Source organism: Artemia sp. Qi Xiang Cuo, chromosome 9, assembly GCF_049724085.1.
Source record: "Artemia sp. Qi Xiang Cuo chromosome 9, ASM4972408v1, whole genome shotgun sequence".
NCBI lineage: Eukaryota > Metazoa > Arthropoda > Branchiopoda > Anostraca > Artemiidae > Artemia > Artemia sp. Qi Xiang Cuo.
In genome coordinates, this window is record NC_142802.1 from 57,386,972 (window position 1) to 57,409,932 (window position 22,961).

Genomic DNA, 22,961 nt, shown 5'->3' on the forward strand with positions numbered 1-22,961 from the left:
CATAAAGTGACTTGTAAGCAAGAATAGCGAAGCCATTTCCTCATCAGGGACGAGGGGCTATATATTTGTGATAATTCCTCTATTCAATTATGATACGATTTAGGGGAAGAAAATTTGCCTTCGTGCGAGTGATTATGCAGCGATTATAAACAGTAAGCAAAACAATGATAGTTCAGCAATTATTAATAAAGTGTTTATGCGTCAATCAGTCAGTGATAGACATGGTATCATATTATTTCTCCCTTAAAATATATATTAAACAGTTAGGTGTTTTGTTTTGCGGCAAAGTAATGTAGCAATAACCAGTTCATCCGGCAATTTCAGAAATAACAACTTAGATTGTGTTAGATCTTATGTTTTCAGGCAAAGTAATGAAACACTAGCTTTTTAAAACCAATATTGATTGTTTGTCAGGAAATGTAGAATCAAATGGATTGAGAGAATACGGGTGTAAGAAACATGTCATCATCTGGGTTTTGTTAAATAAAAGATTATGAATGAAAAACAACATTTTTTCTGTTTTGAGGGATTGGAAACTACGGGAATCGGTCGATGGCGAAAAAACAACATCAAACTGTTGCTCCCACAATATTTTTGTTAGCGAACTCCACAAAAGGTTGATGCAACAATAAGTTGCCCTAGCAACTTGAATGTACTGCAACAATTATATATAGCCTATATACTGCAAAATTATACAGCCATAAATAACAAAATAGCCATGTAGCCGCTATTCTGTTCATTGATGTAAAAAATTGTGTATTATACTTTCTAAGACCACACTGGCTATACATGACGTATGAAGCTAAGAGAGGAAAGCAGTCCTTGTTAAGCTAAGCTAAGTAAGCTAAGAATCCTTGTCGAAATATATGCTTGTTTTTCGTTTTCATATTTTACCACTGGCTGACAAAAATCCTCGTTTTCTCACCCTTTTTTGGTTATATTTTTCATTTACTATTTCCTTTCCTCTCTTAGCTTCATACGTTTGTGTATTATTTTTTATATTCTGCACCCCCCCCCCCCCCCAAAAAATGTATGAACTGGAATGGAAAATCTGGACAGTTTTTCATTAACAACATACGGTAATGCTAAATAAAAATCTATCAAACAGTTCGTGGTAACGAACTGTAAGTAAGGAGCGACCCGGCTCAATGGTAACCGAAACTCTAAAAAAAGGTATTTTTATACAAATAGATACATTAAAAGAATCAGATTTTAATGCTGATTTCAAATATATAAGTTTCATTAAGTTTAATTCTACTCATCAAAAGTTAGGCGCCTAAGAAAATTTAGCTGATTTTCGGAAAAAGGAGGAAAGACCCCCTAAAGTTATAGAACCTTAATGAAAATCACACCATCAGATTCAGCGTATCAGAGAGCCCTACTATAGAAGTTTCAACCTCCCATCTGCAAAAATGTGGACTTTTGCATTTTTTGCCAGAAGAAAGATCACGGATGCGTGTTTATTTGTTTGTTTTTTGTTTTTTTTTTCCCAGGGGTGATCGTATCGACCTAGTGGTCCTAGAATATCGTGGGAGGGCTCATTGGAATGGAAATTAAAAGTTCTAGTGCCCTTTTTAAGTGACCAAAAAAAAATGGGGGGCAACAAGGGCCCCTCCCACGCTCATTGTTTTCCCAAAGTCGCCTGATCAAAATTTTGAGATTTTGTTCAGCACGTTCGAAAATATTATAAGTATGTCTTTTAGGATGACTTAATCCCCCTAAATTCCCGGGCGGAGGGCTGAAACTTATGAATTTTACCCAATGTTAACATATAGTATTGGTTATTTGGAAGTATACAGACGTTTTCAGGGGAGATTTTTCCTGGTAGGGGGGGAGAGGGGTGGGTCAAAGGTTATGTGGGAGGATCTTTCCATGAAGGTATTTTTAATGGGGGAAGGGACATTGCTATGAAGGGGACGCCGGACTTCCCAGCATTATTTAAAAAAAGATCAGAAATTTAATATAAAAAAAACAAGTATTTCAACTGCAATAGCAGCAACATCGAAACTTCAAACGAACAGAAAATATTATATATATTATTGGGTTCACCCCGTAGTCAATACCTCGCTCTTTAAGCCAAAGATTTTTTAGTACTTTCATAAGAGCTATTTATTCTAATTAACGGCCTTTGTGATTTAGCGGTCATTTTTAAAGAATTGGAACAAAATTCAAACTTTCGATTAAAGAGCAAGGTATTGACTAGGGGGCGAACCCCCTAATAAACAAATTAAAAATATATGAATATAGAAGTTCGTTACGTAAGTTAATTCGTAAGATACGTATATTTATTACTAATAAAAATGTTCGTATACAAAATTAAACAAGTTTCGAGCAAGCCATTTAATTAAATAAAAGTAAATAAATATGCAAATTTTGTTTTAATTATTCATGTACGGTGAGCCAAGATCAAAACATGCATTTATTCAAAACTTTCAAAAATTTAATTAAAAAAAACAAGTTTTTTAAACTGAAATTAAGGAGCGACATTAAAACTTAAAACGAACAGAAATTATTCCGTATATGAAAGGGACTGTCCCCTCCTCAACGCCTCGCTCTTTACGCTAAAGTTTGACTCTGTCTCACAACTTTATTTATTAAAACAATAAAAACTTTAGCGTAAAGAGCGAGGCGTTGAAGAGGGGACAGTCTCTTTCATATACGTATATTTATTACTAATAAAAACGTTCGTAAATAAAATTAAACAAGTTTCGAGAAAGCCATTTAACTAAATAAAAGTAAATTAATATGAATTTTTTTTTTTAATTATTCATGTACGGTGAGCCAAGATCAAAACCTGCATTTATTCAAAAACGTTCAAAAATTAAATAAAAAAAACAAGTTTTTTAAACTGAAAGTAAGGAGCGACATTAAAACTTAAAACGAACAGAAACTATTCCGTATATGAAAGGGACTGCCTTCTCCTCAACGCCGCGCTCTTTACGCTAAAGTTTGACTCTGTCTCACAACTTTATTTTTTAAAACAATAAAAAACTTTAGCGTAAAGAGCGAGGCGTTGAGGAGAGGACAGTCCCTTTCATATACGGAATAATTTCTGTTCGTTTTAAGTTTTAATGTCGCTCCTTACTTTCAGTTTAAAAAACTTGTTTTTTTTTATTTAATACCTTAAATGAAGTAAAAGCCACCATACTGCAAGAATCTAAGTGGCAAAAAGAAGGTATTCTTCCTTTAGGTCAGCAATGATTCGACACAATTTAGCCGAATGACAGGTAATTTAATTTAATTTTCCAATTACTTCCCCCACAAGCGCCTTTGTGTATAGAATTGTAAACGCTTGAAACAGTACAGATACACTGCACCGAAAACAATGCTATTAGCTTTGATTTTAAGCACCTGATATACTTAGAATAAGATTGCAATCATTTCTCCTGTTATGTTAACTAGTTGGAATTCAGGGACGTACGCAGGGGGGGGGGGGCCTCCGGGCCCCGGCCCCCCCAAAATCTCACGATTTTTTTAATTTTCCCATAATTTTCTGATTTTTCTCACAGAATAATGGGTTTGAAGGATTTGCCCCCCCCCCGAAACAAACTGCCCCCCCCCGAAACAAATTCCTGCGCACGTGCCTGTCGGAATTTGTTTGATTTTGAGTGATTTTAATTCAGCCGTTGTTATGTTCATACAAAAGGCCAAATCTAGATGTTCTTCGGACGAATCTTAGCCGGTGGCTCATGCCTTCGATGCCATTGGTCTAAAAATGTACACGCAGGTGCAAATGTATACCTTCTAAATTTTAGACTCTTAGAGTTTAGAAGAGAAATGAGACTTTCGCAGCTATAGACTTTTGTCCCATTTTGATTGCATTTTGAAAGTAATCTCTAACTACTACTACTATAAACAACTCACTATAGCATCAAGGCCACCTGGGACCAACAGCCACACAGGCTCCTCCTCAATCCCAGTAGATTCTAAGCTTGACTCTTTACCTCCTCCCATGGGATTCCAGTTTTCTTTGACTTCAGATGGATGCTCAAAACCCAGAATCTTTTGAAATATATCATCCTACATCCTTACAACGTGGCTTAGCTATCTTAACCTTTCTTTCATCATAGCCCAGAAAACGGGATCGAATATCATTTTTAGTACAGCTAATTGTTCTATATAAGGTCAGTCAAACGGGGACCTTAGACAAACCTTTTGGAAACATTCAACAAATCTTCCTCAGCTTGCCGAAGCGCCCACGTTTCAGAACCATACCACAAACATTATCCTTGCTTCCATACAGTATTCTAATTTTAGTTCGCAGACTTATCTTCCAATTCTTCTAAACTTGTTTAAACGATGAAAACATAACCTGGACCTTGACTATTCTTTACATCGTCACTGTAACTACCATCTTTTTTTTTCACTGGAAAAGCTAATGCCCCAAGTCCCCCACCCTCGCCCCAATTGACAATACTGCAAAAAGTAAAAATTTGGAAAGTGCGTGGGAATCATGAGAGAAAATCCAAATTCAGACGGCATGCAGCAGCGGATATACACCAGAGGTATGCGAAGATAATGAAAAGGTATAAACATCTAAGGTTTATATATCTCAGACACATAATGGAGAAACGAGACGCTCTTCATGCCTGAATCCCACGACATTCAATTTCGGAAGCGCTTGGCAGACCCTTCCCCCCCATCCATACCTATCTGAACCAAATCCCTCCCAAAGAGCTTTTATATTCCTCACCCCCAAACCAGAATCCTTAACACGACCCTGTGAACTGATGTACCTTTCATGAAGTTTCAGGTTTTTAATAACTGCAATTACGACAATTAAATTTCTGTCTTCTGAATCTTTGCGCATATCTTTAATGACGCTGTCACGAAGCTACGACCAACTATGTAACAGGCAAAACAATAATTTTCTTTTTCAAAACCGCAACAATTTTTGCACTTTACAACTGTTATATCGGTATTGAAGAGTCAATGGCCAATGTCTTCATCTGCTTGAAACAGTACTCAAAGCAATTCAGCTGAAAGGATCCAGAAAGAACTGTTGGACCGAAGCCACCAAACACATTGACACGTCATGAAGTTCACTCACACTGAACTCTCGGAAATCGAATGCCAAATTTAGATTGACGAAAAATTCCAGTTTTGCTTTTTTGTGAAGTTGTAAACTGACAATAGCATACACTGAATGGCCGAACTCGGAACCATATTAGTTAATAATCGATGTTTTAATGTAAAGGGGAGGGAGGGGGGGGGGGCTTCATGGGTAATAGATAAGAGTCGTCCAAAAGTTAATGAAAATGTGTATGTATGGTTTTAGATGGAAAACTGACATCTATGAGAAAAAGCTCTGAACTTCAGTGGAAACGGGTTCGCATGGTAGAAAAAAAGATGGGACAGAAACAAATATATACAAAAGCTCTAGATATTTCAATGACAGAGGCAGTCATCATCATCAGGACCTATCCCTATTTGTTTCATTATCTAATAAAAGGATAATAAAAGGATCCCTATTTGGAACTCTCGTCATAGAAAAAAGCAGTGTGGTCATGGAAAAAATTACCAAAGATGTACAGACCAAAGAGAGTCAGGCCACCATAAAACAATGTATAGACCCTTTAAGGATTGAATTACATCTAGCTAGACAAGGACGTAAATAGGAAAGGGGGATGGCATTTGCCCCCTAGATTTTGAAAAATACATGTCGGGGAGTATTTTCACTGAAAATGCCTTTTTTAGCGAATTTTTTTTTTAATCTCCCAAGATTTTGAAAATAAATTTTATCCCCACACATTTCCGTTAGTTAATTGACGCTGTTGTATTTACAATGTCAGTTTTTTTTCTTCTAAAATTGCCGTTGTATCGGAAAATGTTTTGGGTTATTTTCAAGGAATTATGCAACGAAAGCCTAAGAAAAAAAGTTCCTAAATTAGTCATCTAATGATTTGAATGGTGGTGCTTCATCCGATTGCGTCCGGGCGACTGAACAAATAACGCACTTCTACCTAGAAACAAAAAATGTGTTCACAGAAATGCTGCCGCCTAAAAAACTGCAAGATAGTGGTTTTTTGTCCGCTTTTAGTCACTTTTAATATGCTAAAAGTAGTTCTACTAACGGCCCATTGACATTAGATTTTACCTCCTCCACGAGAACCCATAACTGAATGATTTGGCTACGTTACCAAAACGCTTATCAAAGTAAACTCTTTATCAGCAAAAAGAAAGGTTTACACTAGATTCGCCACTGATTATATATAGGCCTCAAGCCAACATTTAGGGCCTGATATACAAGTTTAAGAAACCTTGGTTCCAGTCTTACCCAGCTAAGCCAAAACCAAGACATTATAAAGAAAGATAAAAAATAACCAAAAAAATAGATTTCCTATTAGAAATTATTAATGCCTAAGTGTCTGGACCCTTAGCTAATACCCCAGATTATAAAGTTATGTTATCTTTTAATAGGTTCGATTAATTTACATGCTAAATAAATACATACAAAATAAATAAAAATAACATTCTTCCCGATTAGACTCCTAACCCTAGTACTAAAAATAACCCGCTCAGACTCATAAGACTCAACCTTAGATCCAGTATTACCTAGCTAAGCCGAAATCAAGAAATCCGTTTCATTGAAAATCTACTACTAGTATTTCAGCTATCTTTTGACTATAAAGAAAGATAAAAATAACAAAAAAATGGATTACCTATTTCGATAAACAAGGAGTCCGGAACCTTAGCTAATACCCAAGATTAGCAAGTTATATTATCTTTTATTAGGTTTGACTTATTTACAGTCTAAAGTTTACTTTTCCTTAAAAAAGGTTTATTTCTTTTTTAAGTTTTATACTATAGAAAATTTGCCTGTGATCAGTCGACTTCTATTCTCTTAGAAACTTTAATACAATTACTTCGTCACTTATTATTGCAATTTAAAAAAAAATCATTTTAACAAACCCGTTTTAACCGAAATCCTTAAGTAAATATACAGCTCATTATTTAATATTTGACAGCTGAAGGGAGTCAAGCCCTTAGAAAAGGAACATTGATCCCTAGAAAGTTAGAGAGACACTATTGATTATTGGTGGGAGAAATAGCTAATATCTTCTGGCATTCAAGGGGCTTGGAAACAGGATTCCGACACTAGTGCAAGATGCTGCAGTACCACAGATTTGGAGAGAGCTAGACAGTTGGAAACGACAAAATGCATTTTCGATTTTTTCCTAATGTTGGCATTAATCCAGCAGTCTCTTGGTTGTATCTTATAACAAAATAAGAATTAAATTTAGGCTTTGAACTTTAGTTGAAATGTAATTTAAACACATACTATGATTTATATATCAAACATTTGCTGGGCCATAGAAGAAGGGAGGGGGGGGGGTATTACAAGAGACGGAGGGGATGGAGTCTAAACAAATACATAGACAGAAGCAAATATGTGAATTATGCCGAGTTTTTTTGTCTTTACTTGAAGACGAGTTTGGTGACGTATTTTGCTATAGAACGTGCCCCCAAAAAATTATGTCTGATCCGAACAGAAAAAAACTTTATTGTTGGAATTACCATCAACACGTTCACCACCATGATAGGAAAGCAAGATGTAAGGCACAAAAGCTAAAATTATTCGAGGGGAAGGGAGTTTAATTCATCAAAACATCAAAAAATATTCAACAAATGAAACTACCGAAAAATATGTAAACAGTGAAATGGATCCAAGGATCCAAAGGTCCTCTTGGTCCCATGTCATCCAACGGCGATCGAACTCGTTGAATATAAGGGTCCTATACGATAAATCAAGTTCAAGTGATGTTAGAAAGGAAATGCTCTAGAGTTGGAATGGTACTGTTGTATTATTTGTAACACATGCGAGAAGTAAAATTTGGTTAATGCTAATGAAATAAAACAAAATAGGATAAAAATATAATAGTTCAGAAACAAATTTCGGCTATATATTTACACATCATGGGGGTGGGGGGGGGGGGGGTTTAAAGCCCAGCATATATTAAATACGTGACCTAACCTAGCCTATATACCTTTTTTGCCCCTAAACTCCAAAAAACAAAAGTTTAAATATTGTAAGCGCAGCGATAAATCCCTGTTTGCAATCCTCAGCATAGACCAGACTATCATCAAGACTGTACATGGACTACAGCCACCCTCAGGCAATGCACAGAAGTTTGATCGCTGCAGGCCAATCCCCAGAAAATTAATGATTTTTATTTTGGTCCTACGTTCAATAAATATTTTTATTTATAAAAATTGGTACTCTTTTAGTAGCCGGGCAACACGCAAGAAGAACCGCATATAGAATGTCAAAGGTACCACTGAAAAACAGGTTTACGCTGTCTAGTGAGGTAGTGCTCACTGTGAAAAATATTTAAACTTTATTTTTTTGGGGTTAAAAGGGCAAAAAAAGGTACCTAGGTTAGGTTATGTATTAAATATATGCTATGCTTTTCACCGCCCCCCCCCCCTAATGTGCAAATATATAGCCCAAATTTGTTTCTAAGCTATTGTATTTTTATCATACTTTATTTTATTTCATTAGTATTAACCCAACTTCACTTCTCGCGTGTTGCCCGGCTACTAAAAGAGTGCCTAAAAATTTTTGTTACCAATTCGAAGAAGTCGCCTCCCTCGAAACAAACTCATATGTACACCCCTCGCAACACCTGGTATAATGATTACAGCAACAGCTTTTTCACAAAATCAAAACTTAAAAGGTGATTACGATGATGGTTTCAGTGTATAAAAGATTTAAAGCCGAACTAGTCAGCCATGACAAAAAGTTACTTTCGTGAGGTGGTTTCATGAAGGTAGCTTCAAATTGTAAATATTAAGTAATTGTATATTATGTATTTTAGGTTAGTCTATTTTAGTTTCATATATATTTTTTATTTTAGTTGTTTTTTTTTCTACGCTGAAGACGCCTTTTTAGATACGGGCGAAATAATCGTTTTTTTCTTCGTTTTCGTTTACTGGCCATTTCATTTACACCCGTTTGTCGTCTTGATATTTATTTATTTGTGTTTTTTGGTTTCAGTGCATTATGGTTTTAAGATGAAGGGGGTGTTTGCTTACGCAAAAATACGAGGATATGATCCAGGACAATAGGAGAATTGTCTCCGACAGACTTACTAAATTACTGAGATTTGGCAATAATTCAAAAAAGTTCTCCAGTTTAAAAAAAAATCAATTGGAAAAAAAATCATCAGGATTGACTCGTGTTCGACGAAAGTACACAAAAAAATGAGCTGAATATGATTCTAAGGCGAGACGAAACTGATAAAAATAAAAAATAAAAAAAGAGCAAGAAGTCGAACATTAGGCTAAAAGGCTATAATTTTCCAAAGAACTTCAAAAGAGAGAAAAATATGCAATTACATTAACTTACATAAAAACGTTAACATTAAGTTTTTCTTGTCAATCGATATATTTATTACCATAGTAGGCTAAATTACTTAGGCTAATAAAGCATGAATTTCCTAAATAAAATGATTAACGTGAACTGACACGCAAACAAAAGCTTATTTCGGACAGGGAAGAAGATTGGAGGAGATGGCGAACAAATATGGAAACTTGCATCTCTCAGACTAGCCTGAACTGGCACGGCCGTAAAATTTATTTCGGAATGGGAGAGATTTTGAAGGAGATGGGATTCACACTAAAAAATAACTTCAATAAGCGGGCAAAAGATAAATTAAAATAAGAATTTACTGGACAAACATTAAGAGATTTGGGGAGGGAGCACGATCCCAAAGGCCTCTACCTATTTAAGCGCCTGAATAAATCCTTAAACTGATTCCATATTTTGGGACCCGAGCATACACCCATCCATGTCATTTTTTACTTGGAATTTAAAATCCTTAAAAAAAACAATAATTTTACAAAATTGTTTTTATGATAATATCTTAGCCCCCCACTCATCTCAGCGGTATATTATGTAGGACCAATTCAAAACGGAAGTCTAGCAATTAGTTTCCGAATGTTCAAAATCCTTTGATGTATCGTAAACTTTATTATTAACATCTACCCTTGAATAGAAAATGAGAATTACTGTAGACTAGACAAGGCGTTGGAAATTCCATTTCCTTGAACTCGTTCCATAATTAAATATTCAATATTACATCAAGGGCGCCAGCAGAAAATTTTCCAGGAGGGGGTCAAACGCCAAAATAGCAGTGGTAGTTGGGTGACAGTTTAGGCGGTTTAGGGCACACAACTACGACTTTACCCCGAAGAGGACGATATTTACAATCAATTTAAAATGAGAATCTAATTTATTTAAAAGCATCAATAACTATATTTTACGCTTCCCAGTTGCAAAAGAAGTAATGCCACATTGTGGTAGTGCTGGATTGAACCAAGTTGATTCGCTTTATTTGCAATGAAATTAGACTATGTTTGCTGATCTGTAATTGCGTATCAGCTATAATGAGGGGGGGGGTGAGTCATTGTTTAGGTAGTGGTAGGGTCAATTCCTACAAAACTACATTTCAATGGACAAACTGCTTATTCTTCATGAGGTTTTAGATAAACTTTGAAAGAGGAAGGGGGAGTAGGAATTAATTAGAATGTTTCTCAATACAGCTAATATGTTACATTCCATATCTACCAGCACAGAGGTGGGAAAGGCGAGGCAGGTCATCATCAGCACCGCCATGAAATTTCCTTGGGGTGGCAAATACTGCTAGGAACTTAGTTTTCAGCAATTTTAAATGGTAATATTTTTCTTTTTCTATTTATTCGAAGTACTTCCATGTATTTAAAAAAAAATATGTGTAATATATTTATCGATAAGAAAATCCTATTGTACAAGTTGTGATGGCTTCAGTTATGTAGAAGATCAAATTTCTCACAGAATTTCCATCCATAAAAACAATAATACTCCTTTTCATCCAACCAAAATTCTTTAGTAGTAATATTAAAAGGAATTTTCACCAAAATTACTATTCATCGCCAATTTTTTAAGTATATTTCAAATTTTATCCAAAATTGAAATTACAAATTTAATACTAATCAACGTATCAACGGTACTAATCAACGTATAATTAGTGATTTACACATTTTAAAATCAATTGACCAGGAATTTAAGGGATCGGTACCTTAAATTATATCTGGGTTAGGCCTGGGTATGATTTGGAAAACATTCAAAAATTAAATAAAAAAAGTTTTTCAACTGAAAGCAAGGAAAGGATTTGAAATCTATTTGAACAGATTATTCTTTGTATTAAGGGGGCTGTCTCCTCCTAGCTCCATACAAGTTTTTAAAGAAAATTTGCCATTGGAAAAAAAATGTCAAAGCACTAAGAACTTTTTTAATGAGCAAGGTGTCGAGAAGGAGGCAGTCCCCCTTTTATATTTGTCTAATTACATTTCTTGAAACTGTAAGCTTTATGAAAACAATAATTTTGGTAACGCAGAAGAAACGATCAATATTTCAATTATCTCTGTTTTGATTTATATGGGTAATCAAACAGTTCGTGTTTTTCCCTTAGGGATGATCATATAGACCCAGTGGTCCTAGAACGTCGGAAGAGGTCTCATTCTAACGGACATTAAAGGTTCTAGTGCCCTTTTTAAGTGACCAAAATTGGAGGGCAACTAGGCCTCCCATGCCACTTTTCTCAAAATCGTCCGATCAAAATTTGAGATAGCTTTTTTGTTCAGCATAGTTAAAAGGCCCAATAACTATGTCTTTGGAGATAAAGTGACCCCTACACCCCTGGAGAAAGGTTATAAAATTCACCAATTGTAATATTTGTTATTGGGAAGTATGCATACATTTTTTGGGTAGGGAGGGGAGGATAATTTTCTGCTGGGAGAATTTTCAATGCAGAGGATTTCTATGGGGTGAAATTTTCAGTGGAAAACTGGCTAAGGGTTACTCAGACACAAATTAGAACTTACATTTTCCTTATTATGGGTCAAAATCTATTGGCAGGCAGGCAACAAGGGGGCAATTAACATTTTTTCCATGGTTTTTCCCTATTCTGCTCTCTTTCCCTTTGGTTTCCATATAATTGCTTTATAGTCCCAAATTTCTAAGGGGGCCATGGCCCCCCGCCCATATGGGAGTTAATACTTTTTCAAATTAAATTAGACTAGATTAGACTTTAATAAGACAGGATTTATTGCAAAAAGCCCGCAGGCCATAGCAACATAAAAATACAGCAAACAAACAAAGCTCGAGGAAGGAATTTAGTAATAATTAATTAATACAATTTAAATAATATAAATAATACAAATTTAAATAATACAAACCAAGAAAAAAGCAAAACACAAGAAAGTCAACATTTTAACCGACAAACAACAACCATAATAAAATTCAAGTACCAAAAACATCAACAAACTATCACTTCAAATATAATTCCCTATACGAAATATAATTCCCTATAGGGTCTAATCCCTATACGAAGAAACTTACACAAATGTTTTAAAAGAACGCGTGTTGCTTCTCAAACATCCGCTCTATTAACCAACGTTCACTCCAAACACTCATCCAATACCAAATACGTTTAATATTATTACTCCTACATGTACGTATTCTCAACTTATAAGGGATAAGACTGTAAACAACTGAAGACTGTAAAGCGTGTCATTTGACATGGAACACCCTTCCCAATTCGGCTCGAGAATGCCACTCGTTTGGCACCTTCAACCCAATAGTAAAAAATATTTGTTTTGTGATTAATTTTCTTTACTTTTGCCTGAATAAATTTTTAATTTTTCCTGAATTAACTTTACTTTATAATTTGTATTTATTTACATTTTCTTTTCTTCTTACCTTTTCTCTTCTTTCTCTGACTGAGTATTATATATATATATATATATATATATATATATATATATATATATATATATATATATATATATATATATATATATATATATATATATATATATATATATACATCTCAGTAAGTAATTGGCTATTGTTCTCCAAGTTTGTGATCCATATATACTCCCCTAATTACAGGCCAAAGAGCCTCTGGGGGAATTAGTACAGTGTATTATTGTATGTGTATTGATTATGAATAAAATCTTATCTTATTTTAAACCTTCTTTACTACACCTTTCTGGTGATGTCTGGGTTTACATTGATATATTGGTATGCGGGTACTGGTAAGCATGTAGGCTAATCTTTCAGAGATAAAGGTTCACGTGGGAGGAGATAGAAGAAGAGTGTCAACTTTAAACTATTCATTGATTCTACGAAGTCTATATACATGGTTTGAAACAAACACAAGAAAAGAACTTAACAGAAGTACTTCACGAGAGGAACTACTTGTAACACTTCAGCAATCTGTATACATAATTATTTCCAAGGTTCTTAGAAACACGTTCTACTATATTAAAATTGTCCGAGTTCTACTTTATGGCACTATGAACCTAGTTTTTCTGATTCCAATTTCCAAAAGACAGAGCATCATAGATTCTATAAGCCTGTGTTCTACTTAGGGTTTATAGAGTCCAATAGGCTATAAATTTCAAAGATAAAATTGACCCACATTGCATTAAAATTAGATTTCATGTTCCAAGACTGTCCAAAAATAATTGTCCAAACACAAGAAAATTTTCTTTTAAGGCGCTTTATACCCACATAAAATGAGTTACGAGTAGACACTTAAAGGAAGACAAAAAAAACATCCACGCACAATATTATATCATCGGTCACTTTACGGGCCCTGCAGGATTGATGCAAATTATAGATTTCTTCAGACATTTTCTTATGGTTCTTTTATTGTTCCCAATGGAAGTGTTTGTTCACTCATCACTCATAGAAATTTCAATATATTAATATAATCGAAATACCACTTTCTTAGTCTTGCTTGCAATCTAGTTCGCAGAGAATTCACAGTCCCTACACCTAAGTAACAAATACACTGATCTTCTTTTTAAAAAAAAATTCACAGACATTAAAGAGAACAAAATATTCATTACAGTAAAAATGTATCTGTAAACAAAATCATTCTTATAAACAATAGAAACAATGAGTATTTTTCAAATATTTCGATGATCAAATTAAGGCATTTTCGTCACTAATTTCCCAATTCAATTCTTTTATTTTTCTAAATTTCATTTAACAAACTTTTAACCAATCTTAAAATCCACCTTTTGAATTTTTCCCTTAAAATAAAATAAAACAACGGAGATTTCAACTGACTACAAATTGAAGAAAATGTAAAGAAAATTTATTTATTGACACTCTTTGTAAACACCTCTCACAATTGGCTTGCTTATCTTCCTAGGCATAGAAGGTCTAGAAAGCTCTACAGTGTTTGGCTTTTGGCTTCCTGATTTCAGAACTACCTTTCTGTTCTAGTTCAAATTTAATCATAACTGATTCATCACATATCCTTAGATCTTATACAGTTTCTCTTTCTCTCCGATTTCTCTTTTTCTCCCTTCTATAGTAAGACTAGGCTTGATAAACCAACAAAATATGTAAATTTTTATTTCGTGTTGGCCCACTAAACGCACTTTCCATCGAACCGGTCGAATCCAATGAAAAAACACGAAAAGGGGTTCTTTATATCTTATCTTTGACAAGGCCGTACAGAGGAGGGGAGGGTTAGGGAGGTTTGACCCCCCCAATGTTTATTTGACTTGTGAAAACGTAAAAAAAGTGGATATAAAAAAATATGCGTTTTTTAGGATTTTTTGTGTAACCCCCCCCCCCCCGGAAAAAAATCTGAGTAAATCCCTCTCCTGAAAACGGCCTTGACTTTGACCATAGGTTGGTTTTATCATTTGATTAAAAAAAAAAGTTCTACGCACACACATTCTCAATCTTTTGATTCTAAATTTATTTTATCAAAAAACTCAAATAATTTACTATCTTTACATCAGACCTACATCCAACCGAAAGTAACTATTCCTGTAATAACTAAATTACATAATCCACTACGACGCTTGGCATCTCAATTAATGATGTTTAAGGTTATTTGTCACATTTGAAGTATTGTTTTTGTCACTCAACTTTGCATTACTTTCCCTCTGCGAATTCGTCAGTATTATTTTTGTCACTTAACATTATTCTCTCACTAGGCGCGCTACCTGCAGGGTTTCTAGGGGTCGGTGATCCACCGCCTACCCCCTTCCGCGCCAAGTTCAGGCCTTCCTGATCTAGGTTCCTCTGAACTATACTCCGCTGGTCCCTCAGTCGAATAACGTCAACCCTCTCACCAGCCTCAGCACCACTTGCTACATTCCTTCCAGGTTCCTCCTTATAACCTGGAAGCTGGCCTGTAAGTCGACTAACGTCAACCCTCTCACCAGTCTCAGAATCACGTATCCCGACGTGAATACCCTTCAAAGAATTACTCGCCCAATTTTTTGGCTCAAAATACTCAATAAATCTCAAATTCAGGGTTTCCTCTCCGAAACCTAGCTACATCTGGTAATCCAAATCGTAGATAATCTGTTCCAACTCCCGCATCAGTCGCTACGAACTCTGCCTCCTTCTTGAAGGTTAATCTCGACCCCAATTGTTTTAACCCGAAACTCTTCACCACTTCACTGTAAAACCCTCGGAGTATATTACTCATTTAATAAAATTCACAAACTTTACTGAAAATTAAAACCAGTTGAAACCTTCCCTTATTACCCATGTATTAACAAGGCACAAAAATCCAATGAGCTAACATCAAATGCAATTGAAAAAGAGTAAAGGATTCTGGATTGCTCAATTCCCTTTCTTCAAATGCCTCTGTCAACATTTTTACCAGTTCGTCTAAACTTATTATATTTTTTAAAAAAATTCTTGTCCTCAAAAATGTAACTGTTATTCTCACTCGTAAATATAATAAACTACGACTTTCATTACAAAAATGCAAACTTTGTTTACATTTCCAATGGCATCGCTAAACTTTAGCTTATCTAAAGGGTTGTACAATTTTCGTTAGAAATTTTACAATTATACGGGGATCCTATGCAATTTAAGTTTTGTTGGACATAATAACAAGGTGAAAAGTTTATCAGTAAATTTAAATTTTGAAATAAATAACACTCCTAACAGGTGTCCTATATCGCGTTGCGAACTCAAAGCGTTACTTACCTAATCACTTTTCTTGTGATGATTATAGGCAACAGAATAACGAAGACTAACAGCAGCAAGCAGAAACGGCGTCAAATGACAAAATCCTTGGTGAAGAATTGAAAATAAACTTTTATCTTCGCTAAAAAAAGTTACTTAAGCCCAAATGGCTTTCAGCGGAAATTGGCACCGCCGATAGCTGAAATGTCTCTTCGCTATAAGGAAACAGGCCTAGCTTTCAGGCACTGTAGATGAAAAATAAGCGCGAAAATTTGCTGTGCTAATATCTTCAAGAACGGTACGGTGTAATTGGTGCAAGTGCAGGCATGAAATGCAAAACGAACCATATTTTAAGTCCAGTTGAAGCTGCTAAATATAGAGCTCAGGTAGAGTCCAAGTTCTAGTGTTGTAGCCAAATTGCAATGTAGACGCATTCTCCCCCACAAAATCCGCTGGCACCAATTTGTACACCTTCTTTACTACACCTTTCTGATGATGACTGGGTTTACATTGATATCATGTGATATTGGTATGCGGGTACCAGTAAGCAGGTAGGCTAATCTTTCAGAGACAAGGGTTCACGTGGGAGGAGATAGAAGAAGAGTGTCTTTACTTTAAACTATTCATTGATTCTACGAAGTCTATATACATGGTTTGAAGAAAAGAACTTTACAGAATTACTTCACGAGAGGAACTACTTGTAACGCTTCAGCAATCTGTATACATAATTATTTCCAAGGTTCTACTTTCTGGTATTATAAACCTAGTTTTTCGGATTCCGATTTCCAAAGGACAGAACATTATAAAGTCTATAAACCTGTCTTCTGCTTAGGATTTCTAGAGTTCAATAGGCTATAAATTTCAAAGATAAATTGACCCAAATTGCATTAAAATTAGGTTTCGTGTATCCTGTTCCAAGACTTACAAAGTTTACAAGACGATTATTTTCAAGAAAGGATAGTGCTCAGGTATGTAGACTGGAATTATTTTCAGGGAGGGGAGGGTCAGAATTAAAAAAAAAAGAAATGCACAGAAAATCATGACAAATATTGAAGAGATTTAGGGATAAAGTGAGCATGGGCCTTGTGCTTTTTGAAGCATTAATGCCATTTGTGGTTCAAAAAAGTTCTTTTTATACACCCGACAGAACAACAATTACAACTACTACTACTAAGAACTTCCTGCACAACCAGACCGCCTGAAGCCGACGCAACTGTGCACGCACCTCCTCAAAACCAATCTATTCAAAGAGTTACGCTTTAAAACCCCTCCAATGAAGTTCAACTTTCCTCCAATTTATTTTTATTATATAACCTCTTCACGCCACATTTGGAGACCCGTCTTTTTTTTTATTTTAGCCCTAGATGTATGGCAAAAAACACTAATCATATATTCATGTCTTCAAAGATAATTTCTTAAACCACATTGGCCTGATATAACAAAGAAAGAAAAACGAGCAAAAATGGGGGTTTTAAGGCCAAATAAATATACTGACAAAACACAACAAAGCGAATATTTAGAGGGGACAAACGCCTCTCTTCTTCAGCGCGAAAAAATATATTATCAATGAGAGTGCCGAAGAGAAAACCAACAAAATAAACAGGGGAAAGTCAAGGTGAACGTGAAAAAAAACTGAGAAAAACCAAAAAATTAAAAGATGAGTAAAATTCAATAAAAGATTTTATTGAATTTTATTCATCTTTGAATGAATAAAGTTTTTTGGGGTTGAAGGGGCTAAAAAGGTACCTAGGTTAGGTTACATATTTAATAAATGCTATGCTTTACCCCCCACCTCCCCTAATGTGCAAATATATAGCCAAAATTTGTTCATAAACTGTTATATTTTCATCCTATTTTGTTTTATTTCACTAGCATTAACGAAACTTCACTTCTCGTGTGTTTTCTGGATTCCAAATAAGTACCCGTTTGACTTCGAATAGGGTAAATCCAAGAAGTTGCTAAAATGGGTGGCCCCCGTGGAAAAAAGGCTTTCCAAATTTGAGAAGAAGACTCCAAAAAACCGATGAATCAACGACGATCGAAAAATCGATAACAAAATCAATACCATACTATTTGTGTGGTCAAATATGTGGCCTCGAAGTACTAACGGAAAATGCTGTGTTAAACAATTTAATTAATCTTTAGAAGAAGCGGCAAAAACACTATGTCCAACCTAATTCCAATGTGATCTTGTGAAAATCCAGAAAATTTCAAAAATTTACCAGATCCTTCAATGGAACCCTACGTTATTAATTTGAAGTTATTAGTTGTCAAGTATTTGGAGAAACATAACCCAATCCATCAAACAGTTCGTGGTAACGAACTGTAAGTAAGGAGCGGCCCAACTCAATAGTAACCGAAACTCTAAAAACGGAATTTTCAAATGGATATATAAAAAAATTGGCTTTTTATGCTGATTTCAAATATATAAATCTTATTAAGTTTAATCCTACCCATCAGATAACGAGCCTAAGAAAATTTTCCTGATTTTCCAAAAAAAGAGAAAACAGCCCTTAAAAGTCAAGGGATCTCAATGAAAAACACAGCATCAGATTCAGCGTATCAGAGAACCCTACTGTATAGGTTTCAAGCTCCTATCTGCAAAAATGGGAAATTTGTTGTTTTTTTTGCCAGAAGAAACATCACGGATACGTGTTTATTTTATTTTTTCCAGGGGTGATCGTATCGACCCAGTATTTCTTAAAAATCGGGAGAGGGGCTCATTCAAACGAAAATTAAAAGTTCTAGTGCCCTTTTTAAGTGACCAAAAAAATTGGAGGGCAATTACGCCTCCTCCCCCGCCCCTTTTTATCCCAAAATCGTCCGAATCAAAATTTTGAGCTAGTCATTTTGTTCATCATAGTTGAAAGGCCTTTGGGTATAAGATTACCCCCCACATCCACAGGGGAAAGGTCTAAGTTCAAAAATTTGCCCATTGTTTGCGCATAGTATTTGTAATAGGGATGTAGGCATACATTTTTGGGCGGGGGGACAAATTTTCTACTGGTTTATTTTTTTTTTCACGGGGGATTTTCCATATGGGGAGGGAAATTTTAATGTTGCTCCTTACTTTCAGTTGAAAAAATACTTGTTTTGTTTTATCTAATAACAAGAAGGAATGAATTAAGTGGCTAAATCGGTTAAAATTGTTGCTGAATTAGCTTACATTTCCAGAATTGTGGAATATCCATAGGTATTCAAGATTTTAGTTTATTAAAAGTCACATATAAAAAATCAAGCAGTTCTTAAATATATATATATATATATATATATATATATATATATATATATATATATATATATATATATATATATATATATATATATATATATATATATATATATATATATATATATATATATATATTATGGGTTTTTTCACCTGTATCATAATGTTGATCTTTTCAGGTTAAGATTTGCAATATGAAATAAATGTAAAAGCAAATATAAAGCAATAAATGTCAATAAAAACTGGAACGGCAGTGCATGAAAACATAAGGAAAAGGAGTGGGACAAGAAGTACAATATGACTCAATTCCAAAGAAAGTCATTTCAGGGCACTTCCATATGAAGTGCCCTGCTCTAAAGGAAAAAAAATAATAAATAATACGTTGTGCCAACATCGTTCTTATATGCCCTAAGGGTATAACTTAAAACCCTCGCCCCGTGGGTTGTGGGGGAGTGTCCTCAAAAACATATTTTCTATGTGAAAATCAACTAAGCTGAACAAAATAGCTATCTCAAAATTTTGATTTGATGTATTTGGGGAAATGATGGGCGTGGGGGGCGATTTGCCCTTGATTTATTTTCGACTGTGAAATAGGATATTAGCTACTCCAATACTCAATCAAATGAGCCCCTTTCGAAGTTCTATGACAACTCCCTCGATACAAATTGTCCGGGTATGGAGGGAAAAAAAACACATTGGTCGACATCGTGCTTTACTTAGGGGGGTTAGTTGCCCTCAAATCACTTTTGACTATTAAAAAGGGTACTATCCCTTTGAATTTCAAATCGAATGAGCCCTTTTTCAAGTTTCTACGACAAAGATTTCAATAAAAACCTTATAGGCCCCCAGGGCATAACTTATAACCCTTGCCCTGAAGACTGTGGGGGGGAGTGTCCTGCTCAAAAGGTATAATTGCCTGAACTTTGAACTTCGTGGGACAAATTGGCTATCTCAAAATTTTTATTGGATGTGTTGGGGGAAATGGTGGGTGTGGAAGGGGTGTTAGTTGCCTTCCAATCACTTTCGACTATTAAAAAGAACACTAGCCTTTTCAATTTCCAATTGAATGAGCCCTTTTTGAAGTTTCTACGACAACGCCTTCTATAAAAAACCTTATATGCCCTCAGTGCATAACTTACAACCCTTTCCGCGAGGTTGTGGGGGTGTCCTCCTCAAAAATATATTTTCTACCTGGAAATCAACTATGCTGAACAAAATGGCTATCTCAAACTTTTGATTGGATTTGTTTGGGGCAATGATGGGCGTTGGGGGGGGGGCGATTTGTCCACCAGTAACATACGCACTTTTGAAGGAATTCTATTCCTTTGAAATTATAATTATATGAGCCTTTTTTCAGTTTCTATGACAACGCCTTCTATAAAAACCTTATATGCCCCCAGGGCATAACTTACAACCCTTGCCCAGAAGGTTGTAGGGAAGTGTCCTCCTCAAAAACATAATTTCTATCTGGAAATCAACTACGCTGAACGAAATGGCTATCTCAAAATTTTGATTGGATGTGTTTCGGGAAATTGTGGGCGTGGAATGGGTGTTAGTTGCCTTCCAATCACTTAGTTGCCTTCCAATCACTTTCGACTATTAAAAAGAGCACAAGCCACTTCAATTTTCAATTGAATGAGCCCTTTTCTAAGTTTCTACGACAACTTTTTCGATACGAAGTGCCCTGCTCTAAAGGAAAAAAATAATAAATAGTACATTGTGCCAATATCGTACATGTATGCCCTCAGGACATAACTTAAAACCCTTGCCCCGAGGGTTGTGGGGTGTCCTCCTCAAAAACATATTTTCTATCTGGAAATCAACTACGCTGACCAAAATGGCTATTTCGAAATTTCGACTGGATGTGTTTGGGGAATGATGGGCTTGGGGGTGGGGGGGGGGCTAGTTGCTCTCCCATCACTCTCGACTATTAAAAAGGGCACTAGCCCTTTGAATTTCCAACCGAACGAGCCTTTTTTGAAGTTTCTACGACAACGTCTTCTATAAAAACCTTATATGCGCCCAGAGCATAACTTAAAACCCTTGCCCCGAGGGTTGTGGCGGACTTTCCTCCTCAAAAACATATTTTCTAACTGGAAATCAACTACGCTGAACAATATGGCTATCTCAAAATTTTGATTGTATGTGTTTGGGGTAATGATGCGCGTGGGGGGGGGCTAGTTGCCCTCCAATCACATTCGACTATTAAAAAGGGCAATAGCCTTTTGAATTTCCAATCGAATGAGTCTTTTTTTAAGTTTATACGACAACGCCTTCAATAAAAATCTTATATGCCCCCAGGGCATAACTTAAAACCCTTACCCCGAGGGTTGTGGAGGAGCGTCCTCCTCAAAAACATATTTTCTATCTGGAAATCAACTACGCTGAACAAAATGGCTATCTCAAAATTTTGATTGGATGTGTTTGGGAGAACGAAGGGCATGGAAGGGGGGGTTGCCCTCCAATCACTTTCGACTACTAAAAAGAGCACTAGCCACTCCAATTTCCAATTGAATGAGCCCTTTTCGAAGTTTCTGCAACTCCTTCGATACAAAGTGCCCGGGTATGGAGAGAAAAAAAAACACATTGTCCCACATCGTTCTTTAATTAGGCAGCGCTGGCGCGCTGCCTATGATATGCACAATTTCTGCTGAGCTTGGATAGGAGATCCGAACAAACGACAGAAAACTGAAAGCCGACGCCTTAATCAGCAATATCCTAGAAAAACCATTTAACTTCTCCCGTTTTGTGTCGGAGATAAGATATATTCAATTTTAATGAAACACCAAAAAGCGTTTTTTCGATTAAATGGAGCAAAATATTTTTGAAAGAGCAGACTAAGAATGTTCTAGCATATCTGCTAGGAAAACGCTAAAATTCAGCTCAAAGGAGTTATCATTTAAGCAATTTGCCCCTTTAGGGAATTGTGTGGGGTCACTCACTTTAATTGACAAGCTATAAAATTTTACTCTTTTCAGTCAAATTTCTCAGTCTGTGACAGTGAGCCGACGCTGAATAACTTTATAATACTAAGAAGTGAGAAAGCAATTCAGGGACGGTTTTGTGGGGGACAGAGGGGCACTTGCCCCGGGCACGGCAATTCTATGGGCGCAAAATTTAAGGTTAATAATCTAACGGTTATAATCATTTTGTCATGTTTGAAAATTTATTTTATTTAAATAAAGTAGAGGACGCATATACAAATGAAAATTATTAGTTAATTAATAAAATAAATTAAAAAGAATTAAATAATAATAATTAAATTAAAAAATAACTGAAACAATTATTAATCAATAAATTGAAATTATATTAAAAAAAATTAATTTGACCTGAAAATTCTGTGGGAGAAGGGGAGGGCGCTAATCAGGATTTTGCCCTGGGCGCAAGCAAGTCCGGAACCGCCATTGAAGAACGTAGACATTATTGATTATTGTAGCATTTGGCTCCCTTTTTAAATCCCTTTCGGGAATGGCCATAAAAATTTACAAGAAGACTGACTAATGAACTCTTGGACAATCAACTGATTGCAAAAATAATTTATATTTGGCCACCTTCCATCTTTTTTGTTATGGCTTAGTGTTTACATATAATAAAGCTGCGTCGCCAAGTTTCTTAAGAAACTGGCCATCAGCTAAAAGTTTTATGAATGTCGCAGGATTTTAACGACATTTCACCTCTTGCGAATCTACGAGGAGCCACTTGGTCAAGACTTCTGGTCACCGCATAACCGTTGACATT

The 22,961-nt window shown here is 35.5% G+C and overlaps 1 protein-coding gene across 1 annotated transcript in view; it reads right to left on the reverse strand.

Moving 5' to 3' along the window:
• LOC148948862 (RNA-binding protein MEX3B) overlaps positions 1 to 22,961 on the reverse strand; it is a 94,099-nt gene that overhangs the window by 63,322 nt on the left and 7,816 nt on the right. The window lies entirely within an intron of this gene.